The sequence below is a fragment of the Sinocyclocheilus anshuiensis genome, unplaced genomic scaffold, assembly GCF_001515605.1.
Source record: "Sinocyclocheilus anshuiensis isolate Anshui unplaced genomic scaffold, SAMN03320099.WGS_v1.1 scaffold873, whole genome shotgun sequence".
NCBI lineage: Eukaryota > Metazoa > Chordata > Actinopteri > Cypriniformes > Cyprinidae > Sinocyclocheilus > Sinocyclocheilus anshuiensis.
Genome location: NW_015557103.1, coordinates 186,891 through 197,770, shown reverse-complemented (window position 1 = coordinate 197,770; position 10,880 = coordinate 186,891). Strand labels below are relative to the sequence as shown.

General features: G+C 35.9%; 1 pseudogene; it reads left to right on the top strand.

Moving 5' to 3' along the window:
* Window positions 1–5,440: 5,440 nt before the first annotated feature.
* On the top strand, window positions 5,441–6,963 carry LOC107677616 (E3 ubiquitin-protein ligase TRIM63 pseudogene; annotated as a pseudogene).
* The last annotated feature ends 3,917 nt before the right edge of the window (window positions 6,964–10,880 follow it).

Sequence of the window (10,880 nt, the reverse complement as noted above, 5' to 3'; positions counted from 1 at the left end):
TATTATACCCCCCCCCCCCAAAAAAAAACAACTATATGCAGATTTGTTTTTACAGTATTTTTTACTGTTAAAAACTATATCTGTAAATAAAAAAAACAGTGATTTATCTCATGATTTCTATAAGTTAGTTTATATAAGTTAGTTTTAAAAAACGTTCTTTTTATTGAAGTTTTCATTGAACGTAACTGCAAATGTACTAGATCTTTCAAATCCATTTTTATTTACTGAACGACAAGTATAAACCCATACACCTGTAGATTTTTATGTGACTCACATGGGGTCTTTTGCTTTTAACTTTATCTGGATGAAAGCTAACAGTTATAATAGTCCCAGAAGGTTCCCATTAGTCTATATTCCAGCGGGATGATTTAAGTATATAGGTGATGAGAGAAGCCTGCATGGGTCGCGTCTGGCTGTGGAAACCACAAGAACAATGATTAATCCAGACAGAGATTTATAGATGGTAAAACCACGGTCCTCGTCTGGACATCTTCCCTCACACATTCCTCCATTCTGTGACTCCCAACACATGTGTCTTTTCTCAGAAGCACAAAAAAGTATTACTTTAATTATACAATTTTTTACCTCTGAAAACTTTGTGGTCTTTCAGTGTGGAGGTGGACAGAGACATAGTCTCATGGCACCACAATAGTGTGATTGAACACAAAAGCATGTGCACTGTTTTCTCAGAATAGTTTTGAGGAGTTTGATGTTATAGAATTTGATATAAAATGGTCAAATGCACCAGACTTTTTTCTTTTTCTTTTTAAGTTTATAAGATTAAATTGTAACTGACATTTTGGCTAAATGCTCACTGATCAACAGCTGTCATGAGGTGACAGAAAATCTCCACTGACCTGGTCTGAATTTAGTAAGATAACACTTAACCCTCTCCTTGCCAAAAAGAGTAGATCAGCAGTTTTGAGAACCTCAAAGATTAGATTTTTTTACTTTGATTTTCTATTTCATTATTGCTGTAAAAAGTCTAGGCTTTGTATTTATAAATGATCCAAAATAATATATACTAAAGTGAAAGTGACGTGATGTGTAGAGTATGGTGTCCCATACTCGGAATTTAACCCATCCAAGTGCACACAGTGTGTAGTGAACACACACACACACACACACACCAGGAGCAGTGGGAGGAGCCTTTTTTGCTGTGGTGCCTGGGGAGCAGTTGGGGGTTCTGTGCCTTGCTCAAGGTCTCACCTCAGTCATGGTTTTGAGGGTGGAAGAGAGTGCTGGTCATTCACTCCCCCCACCAACAATTCCTGCTGGTACTGAGACTGGGAACTTGCGACATTTGGGTTACAAGTCCAACTCTCTAACCATTAGGCCATGACTGCCCCCAAATGAAAAAATTAAAGACGGCATTAGAATACATTCTTGTTTCGGAATCTTTTATGTCTTGCCAGTTATGAGAAGGATCATTACACATTACATTTTATAAGTGCACTGGTAATTAATACTGTTTTTGCTGGAATTTCACTTTCTTGAAGCTTGGGAAAAGATATCACTATAATCGCTATCAACGTTGTTGTTGTTGACTGGGCCATTGTACCAAACCCACTGCTGTATTTATGGCCACTTGACATCCTCTGAGTGGTGGAAGCTTAACACACTGTCATGAACAGGAATCTCGTCTGCACGCCATGTTGTAGCTGGCACCTTTGAAGCGTAACAGTCTTACAGCGTGGTCACATCATTGGTTTGCTATAAGTCATTCAAAACTTTATGTCTCTTGTACACAAAGCCACAATGAACTCATATTGTAGACTTATGGGACACAAAGAGGGCTCTGTTGATAGGGGCCAAACTGGCTCCAGTCAGGAAATGTACATTCATCAGTTATCTTTGATTGCTGCCCCAAAACAAACAATGGGTCTCCAGTGATCACATACACTGTAGGAAACACATTTGTTCGAGAGACAACACATTTTCACAGACATAAGAACTGTTTTGTATGCATTATGATACCGACTTTTAGCCTGCCCTATTAAAATAGACAGAACAGAGGAGGATAGTACAAAATTCATAGATAGACATTAATTTTTGGACTCTCACATCCTAAACCCATTCAGACAAAAAATACTATTAATTGCAGCAAAACTAAAGAGGGAGCTTGAGACAGTTTGTAAATGTGTGTGTTGAAATAAATTGGTATATTTTGCCACCTAGTGGACACTTTTGGTTATACAGCGCACTTATGGCCCTGTGGACACACTTGACACATTAATTACATTTTCACTAGTTTTTATAGCTTTCAATATTTTTTTTTTTCAAATGGATATTAATTTAAATTAAATTAAAATATAATTCAAAACAATTATTACTCTTCTGAAAGTTATGAATAGTTCCACTACACTGCTACTCCTACCACATCTGAATATTTGTTTAATGGAAATGAAAACACTGGAAATGACATTACATTTTAACATGGGTCGCGGGGATGCTAGATTTGAATCATATGATATTTTTAATCATGTCATAATTTAATTTTACAATATTATATACAATTATTAATTTTTTTTTTTTTGCAGAATTTGACAATTACAGCTTGATTGGACTGTGGGACTACCAAATTTTTTTCATAATAGATTTAAATAATTTTCACACAATAAATACTGAAATGGTTTATGCTTCCTTCTTTATTTATATAATTTATATCATACACACACACACACACACACACACACACACACACACACACACACATAAATATATATAAAATGTGCTAATTTAGATTTTTATAATGGATTTTCAAATATTAAGACTGAAATGGGTCTGTGACAAGAGGAAAGGCATTTACAAAGTTGCAAAGATAAATAAATGTTTTAATGTGATCTTCATATGATCAAAAGAAGAGTTAAAATCTGTATAGTTTTAATAAAAAATAAACACTTGGGACATAAAAGTGCTTTAAGTAGAACTAACACTCATAGATGTTCTATTTATATAATCAGACTGCTTTCAATATAACAGACATTAAACTGAGAGAGCATTCATAACTTTTTGATTAATTATAGCTTCTGGATATGTTATCACAGTTAACACACTGTGCTAATTGAATGGATTAAAACAGGTGTCACTTTGAAGATTTCTTTGAATTACCCGTGACAAGAAAATGAATGGTGATTTGATCTAGTCTCTAAAGTTGAAACCATCTCACACTGAACCAAGACACTGCATTCCAGGAACATGCCTCACTGCCAAAACACACATATCAAAAACAACCCACAGTTAAATCTTGTAAGCCACTTGAACACTAGCAGTATAAGGACATCTTACAAAACCCACTTTTATGCGTTGGATAAGCATCCCTGCAGGTGTCCGTTTGCAGCTGGCTCACACACTTGTTTATATTTACATCATGGTTGATGTACATGGTGGCAGGGCCAACAAACTGTCCTCGGTGACTTTTCATAAAGGTTACATGAAGCTCTAGATCAGGGGAGTCAAACTTCGACAGAGGTTAACTCCAAAAATAATGAAACAGACATGAACCAGTTAAGCAAGACATCCATAATTACTTGAAGAATAATTCTGGCAAGTAGCAGGTGAAAGGCAGGTGTGTTGGAGCAGAGTCATATCTAAAATTCTCCAGGACTGTGGTCCTCCAGGAACGTTGACACGCTCTAGATTGAATTTAAAAATCATAAGATTGTGTTAGAGATCTGAATGTTCAGGCTTCTACTGCATTTATATATAGCCTATGCATAATAGATGGGTCAAGAGTGTGGAATATTGTTTTGAATTTTTACAAGTTTCAAGAAAAGTTTCAGTTTAATTTCTCTAAAAATGTCATGTGTATCATGTATCACCATATCACGATTCATTATATGAAATATCAATTATGTTATATTTTAAGATTTTATCTGACCTTGACACAGTCATGAGGGTCTGCAGGGGTCCTGTTCTTTCTTTCTTTCTTTCTTTCTTTCTTTCTTTCTTTCTTTCTTTCTTTATGATTATTTATATAGTATTATAATATTTATTATTATTTAGAATTATTTAGATATACAATTAATTTTATTTATATTTATTTTTTGGGATTTTAGATAAATTATACATTTTAGTATATTTTATGTGCTTTTGTCAGTTTTATTAGCTTTTGTTATTTAATATTTCTTGTTCGCTTTTTAGCTACTTTTATTTCAGGTTTTAGTAGTACTTCAACTCTCTTTATTTCAGTTAGTTGTGAAAGTTTAAAATTTTCATCTAATATTTCTTTCAATTTTTTTCAATTAATGAAAACTATTTTTAACAATGCTAGTTTTAGTTAATAACAACACTATTTTTTTTCTTTCTGATGTTGGTTGTACAACAACATACAACATGACATTTATTTGGTGGACAACGGTTTTTCAAATAGAAACAAGCAGCATATAATATACATGAATATAAGGTTGAAAATATGCATTGACCAATTATAATATTAACCACTTACATTTACTGTACATATTTTTTTGACACTTTTAATCAAAAGCTTTGTCAAAAACAACTTTGTGTGTAAACAAAGAAATAAATGCACTAAAGCTGCTTGAAAACATCTCTCAGGTATTTTTCATTGATGATGAAATTTGCTCCAACCTTCGATGGGCACATACCGGTTCTGAACATGTTGTTTCAGCTCTCATGTGAGTGAGATGAAGATGCGCCAGACATGACCTACATAAATATGTTCTACTATATTCTACAGTGACCATCTGCTATTTTGAAGCATGAGAGGACAATAACTCTTTCAGTGAGATATTGCTTAATTTGCTTTAGAGGTGTGGCATGGCTGTTGACCTTATGACTGTTTGTTTACAAATTCACTGTGCTAAAATTGTGAAACATCCAGTCATGGGAAGATGAGGGGCTTCCAGGAGGCAGAAAGTCTGACGTCTCTCTTTCACTGCCCAACCATCTGACCTCTCTTCCAGAACCATACAGACGGATGTTGATGGCAATCGGCCATCAGGACAAACAAGTGAGGGACAATGGAAGCTAAAACAGATTATGTGTTGCACAACTCACCCCTTGCTCAATTGTCCTAAAAATCCTTCTGAATTTCTCACATACCGTACAACAACTGATTCAAATGCTCTTCGGAAACAATAAAAGTCTAGTGTAAAATTGACCTGCCATGTTGTTGTGCTGTCAGGGAAGTTCTGGATGTTTACATGCCAACAGCTATCACATGGGTGTTGTTTGACTGTGTGACTATGTGAATTGCCTACACATTTCTCCCACAGATGGAGAGCTTGGAAAGGGAGGGGGGTCGGTGTTGCTAAGTTTGGCATGTGACTTGTTCTTTAGTGGGTTGTGTTAGAGGGCTGCATGTTTATCCGAATCGAGCCGCACAAACAAGTGGTGGGTGCAATCCTGTCCCAGCCGCCTCACAGATCAAGTGTCACAGACAGCCTGCCGCTATATAAACCCTGAGTGCCTCCTTCCCCAACAGATCAAATTAACCTCAGTAAAGGCAGAAGCAACCAGAAAAGCTCAAGCTCAACCAAAGGGCAAAGCAGTGAAGGTTATAAGGACTCTACCTCAAACGACAGCAATGGACATCCAAAGGGGTCAAATAGTCAGGGCTCCGAGTCCCATGGAGAGCCTGGAGAAGCAGCTGAGCTGCCCCATCTGCCTGGACATGTTCACAAAGCCAGTTGTCATTCTACCATGCCAGCACAATCTGTGCCGCGGCTGTGCCAGTGACCTCTACGACTCCAAAAACCCATATCACTTCTCTGGAGGCATCTTCCGATGCCCTACCTGCCGATTTGAGGTGGTGCTGGACCGCCATGGTGTCTACGGTCTGCAGAGGAATCTTCTGGTGGAGAACATCATCGACATCTACAAGCAACAGTTGGAGAAAGGAGGTAATGCCCTTGAACCCCCTTTGAAATCCAAAGAAACAAAAGAGTCTGTGTGCGAGGTACACGAAGATGAAAAAATTAACATCTACTGCATAACCTGCCAGACACCAACTTGCTCCATGTGCAAAGTATTCGGTCAGCACAAGGACTGTGAAGTTTCCACTCTAAAAGGTGTTTATGAAGCCAAGAAGTCTGAACTTAAAAATTCAATCGACCTGCTAGGCGCAAGCAACAGCTGCTTGCAGGCAATGTTAACGCAAATGGAGGAAATCTGCAAAACGGTTGAAGAAAACAGCCAAGCGCAGAAGCAGAAGTTGGGGGAGAAGTTAGATCTACTCTATGCCATCCTAGAAGACCGCAAGACCCAACTTCTAGAGCAGATCACTCAAGAACAGGATGAGAAGGTGGCTCTGGTGCGATTGCTAATCCAGCAGTACAATGAACAGATGCAGACCAGCACCAAGCTGATGGACAAAGCCTCCCAGACCATGGACAACAGCAATACGGCTGAGTTCCTCATCGCTGCCAAGAAGCTGATCACAGAAGCCAAAGATGCATCCAAGAACTCCCATCTACAGAGGCCAGAGCCCGGCTTTGAGAGTATGGACCACTTCACGCTCTTCACAGAAGACGTAGAGGCCATGCTTGCAAAAATGGACTTTGGAGTCCGTGGAGATGATGATGATGAGGATGAAGAAGAAGAAGAAGAAGAGGAAGAGGAAGAATAAGCAATGATAGACTCTAGAAAAAGGACTTGGTAGGGAAAAAGAGACAACAGTAGATAAAAAACCTTCATGGTTCATGATAAGGAAACTATTCTAGCTGCTTTTGATAACTGTGAGACAAGGGAAGTGCAATCTTAAAGCAGTTTTAGTACAAATTGTACAAATTGCACCATTGTAATGTCTTTCCCACTTGACTTTTGTACTTTTTTATTAATATTGATGTTTTTTATATTTTAGTAGAACATAGAAGTTTATGTTTTGTTTGCTAAATTAAAACTAGATTTATAAGCTGTAGAATACACCTCTGCTAACTTACTTTAGAATGTCATGTGAGATACAAATGTTTGAATACTTGAAATATTAAATAATGCACTTGACTGATGAACTGTAATGTAATGTTCATTTTCATTGGATAATTCAGTGAAAATAAAGGACTTACAAAAAAAAAGTGTCACTTATTTAAATTACACTATTTATTTGTTGAGGTGCACACACCTTCAGATGACCTTAAAGTTCTTGGCATTTTATCCCTTTCAACTGGGTTGCTGTATCTGCATTCTCTCCAACCTATATCCATGTGAGGTATTGCACTACACAGTTGAAGTGGGTGGCTATTTTAGCATGGTGAGAATGAGAGAAGCCACAGAACTCCAGGAATAGACTCACAGTGAGTTGCAGGCCTCATGTTTCCAACCCTGACAATTACAGCTGCTTACAGGCATGTTTGACGAAGTTATGGGACAGAGGTTAACACTGAATCTGCTATTAGCTATAAACACAGTTGCTATGGCCCTAAAACAAACCCTAACACTTGTTGCTGGATTTAAATAACAATCCTGTACATGTCAGGTAACCAAGTAATGTCATTGTACGTCTATAGATATAAAAAAGAATGTAAATAGTTTGAGCATAGAGACTAAGGAATAATTTCTTATTTTTAAAAACTGTAATGATTTTATACCATTAACGCTTGTCCTTGAAAGTATGCATAATATACATTCTATTTATTTTAATAAAACCACTGACACCGAGACAAAGGCTGGAGAGATAAAGGCTAATATTTAATGTTTACTGTAATGGCACCTCTAGCCGTGCCAAACCCTGTCAGCACATCTACCAAGCATTTAGATGTTCAACTTTCAATGGAGTACAAAGCAAATTATATATACTGCTGTGTGTTTTCACTGCTCTCCTTTCCACTTCATAACTTGTTTTTTTTATATTCTTTTACTCTAAAAGTTGTTTTATTCTGAATTTAATTCAGAATATTTATAAAAAATATTTTTAATAAATGTTTTAAATAATTGTTTTGTATAACCAGTCAAAATAATGTGTATAAACCCTTTTTTGGCTTTTAGTTTACTAGTCAGTTTTCTTCCCATACCTGCCTATGAACCCAGTGCCCTGTGGGCAAGATCCAACATGCAATATGAAGACTGGGCATCCCCATTCACTTACTCAGCATCAGTGGTGTAATGTAACTTAGTAATAATACTTCGTTACAGTAAGTAATTTTGGGAGAATCTGAACTTTACTTGAGTTTTAATATTTCTGTCAACTTTCACTTTTACCTCACTATCTGTCCTTAATAAAATGTATACTTTTACTCCGATACATTTCCCCGAAACATTTTCGTTACTTACAAAATAAAATCAGAAGAAAACAGACCGCAAGGTTTGTACTTGCAAACTAAAGCAGGTTTGAGAACCAGCGTTCTGGCGCTTGCAAGTTGACTCCTAAAAAACCCTTTGTGCAAACAAGTTTAATTGTAGTCAAGGCTGCGATATATCGTCTGCGCTAATATCATAAGTGCTGTTTTAAAGATGTGTGATCTGACATTATGGAGTAAACAAACAAACAAAATAAAAAAAAACACCCAGAGATTTAGTCTATTCAAATGCATTCAGAATGCCCATTCAAGATAAGAGGCAAAATGACTCTGTATGTCTTTTATATTTATATCATTTAATATAGTTAATCTACAAGAGTGCCATTTTCTCCAGATATCAGCATGATAACAAATGTAATATTGATTTTATACAAGTTTAACAAAGTTAGTATTACGTTTTTCCTCAATGAAAATAGTTCCAAAGAGCACTGTTTTGTGCCGCTGAGCAACACAGGACGGTGTTTCCTTATTGAATGAATCAGTTTTTTTCAACGAATGATTCAGTGACTCGCTCATTAAAATAGTCAAATGTTTCATTCCTGAATGAATCAACCTTTTGAATTAATTGATTTAAAGTCACCATGAAATCAAAATGGAAAATTCTTATTTTTTTAATGGAATACTGTAGTGTTTATTATAAATAATTAATCTGTGCACTTCATTATTATTTTTTAATTCATGTGCCCTCATAATCTTTAATCAAAAACGTTAACCTCCCCTCCCCCTCAAAACGACTCATCTTCTCTTCCAGTCAGGAGCTATGGCACGTGAGGGGTAAACGCTGGGATAAACGACACTCTCTCTCTCTCTCTCTCTTTCTCTCTCTCTCTCTCTCTCCCTCGCGCACGCTGTTTAGGCATGTTTTGTGCTGTTGATCTTCGTCATCCTTAATAAATAAAACATTTATTCATGCTTGGGTGTCGGCTGTGAATCCAGTGGAGAGAAATCCCCCACCACTAACTGCAAACCGGCATTCAGATCTGCCTCCATTTTGTTAGCAACGCCCGAGCTTCCAATGATCCAATCAATTCCCGAAGGATGAAGAATGAATCAACCTTTTGAATGAATCGATATAATCTCAATGACTCGCTCATTAACAGTGACTTGCTGCCACCTACTGGCGGCTTTAATTTCACATTTCAAGTATCTTTTCAAATACCAACATTCAACGTTTTATGTTTAAAACAAATCATTATTTATGCATTTGTAACTGCTGGTTAAATGCATCCATGTCCCCTATGAGCTGCATTAAACCGTATGTGTAAATTAATCTAAATGCCACTTCAGGTTGTCAGATGCAGATTCCAAGTGTCTCTTGCTAACCCAAATATATATATATATAAAAATCACTTTTCATACTTAAGTACAATAATTATCACATACTTTAGAACTTTTACTCGAGTAATATTCTAAACGGTGACTTTAGATTCTACCAAAGTCATTTTCTGGTAAGATATTTATACTTTTACTTAAGTGTGGCTTTCAAGCACTTTATCCAGCACTGCTCAGCGTGGACTAGGCTATAACACATCCAATAACAAATTTAGACACAAATCTTTACATTTAACTGCTGCAGTGTACTTTTTTTGTAGAGACATTTAGAAACAACAAACTTAAAGGACAATAACAATTCTGTGTCTGTTTAAGAGAGAAAAAAAAGCTGGTTTTAAACAATAGAAAATAACAGCTGTTTGCAGAGTTGACCTCTTGATTTAAAACTTTCCAAGTATGTTGGCCTGAGCAGCCGTGAATAGTATTGTGCATGTCTGTCATGTATATTTATCTGTTTAGTTTGAGGCTCAGCTTTCATGTTTCTAACACACTGGAGGCCATTCTGGCACGAGATGAAGTGTGTGCATGTGCGGGTCAAATCTCAACTCTTATTTTATAACAAAACTCAATCTAGAAACAAATTACTTTAAAGGTGTTCTTCCAAGATTTTCCATAAAACAAATGATTAATGTTCACAACTTGTACATTACTAATCATCATTTTAAGTACAAAAACATAATACAGATATTAGAAGAGTAACAACGAATCAGTTAGATACTGATCTCATTATATTTTAAACAAAGCCAAAATAGAGTTAAATGGTAGAGTTATTATTTGTTTCATTCTTCTAAGACATATGATAATCAGTCAACAAAAAGTGCTGTTAAACAAAATTCTCAATTTGGTATTGGGGTGGACCTGAGTAGGTTTAGATTATGTCCTTCTTGCCCATGTATGGTGCCACCAAAATAGAAATATTCATAATTCTCTTAGCTAATAAGTACAGTATCATGTTAGACACAAATGCTTGCACTCTGTCCCTGATTACACACATTTAAAAAGTTGTAGATATTGTATTTTATTAAATAATGTATTTTATTTTTCATTTATTAATAATAATTAACATGGAAGCTTAAATGTATGCCAATTTGTGTTTACCATATTTGATGCTAAATTTATATTTTAAACTTTCGTTTTGGGTGAACTATACACAATACAAATTGTCACTCTCCACAATACATATTGTTACATTTTTGTATTGCAATAAATTTTGCAATAATATTGAATATATTTTTCACTCCTAATAGAGATATCTTATTTTCCACAAGGAAATTAACTTCAGACTCAAAATAA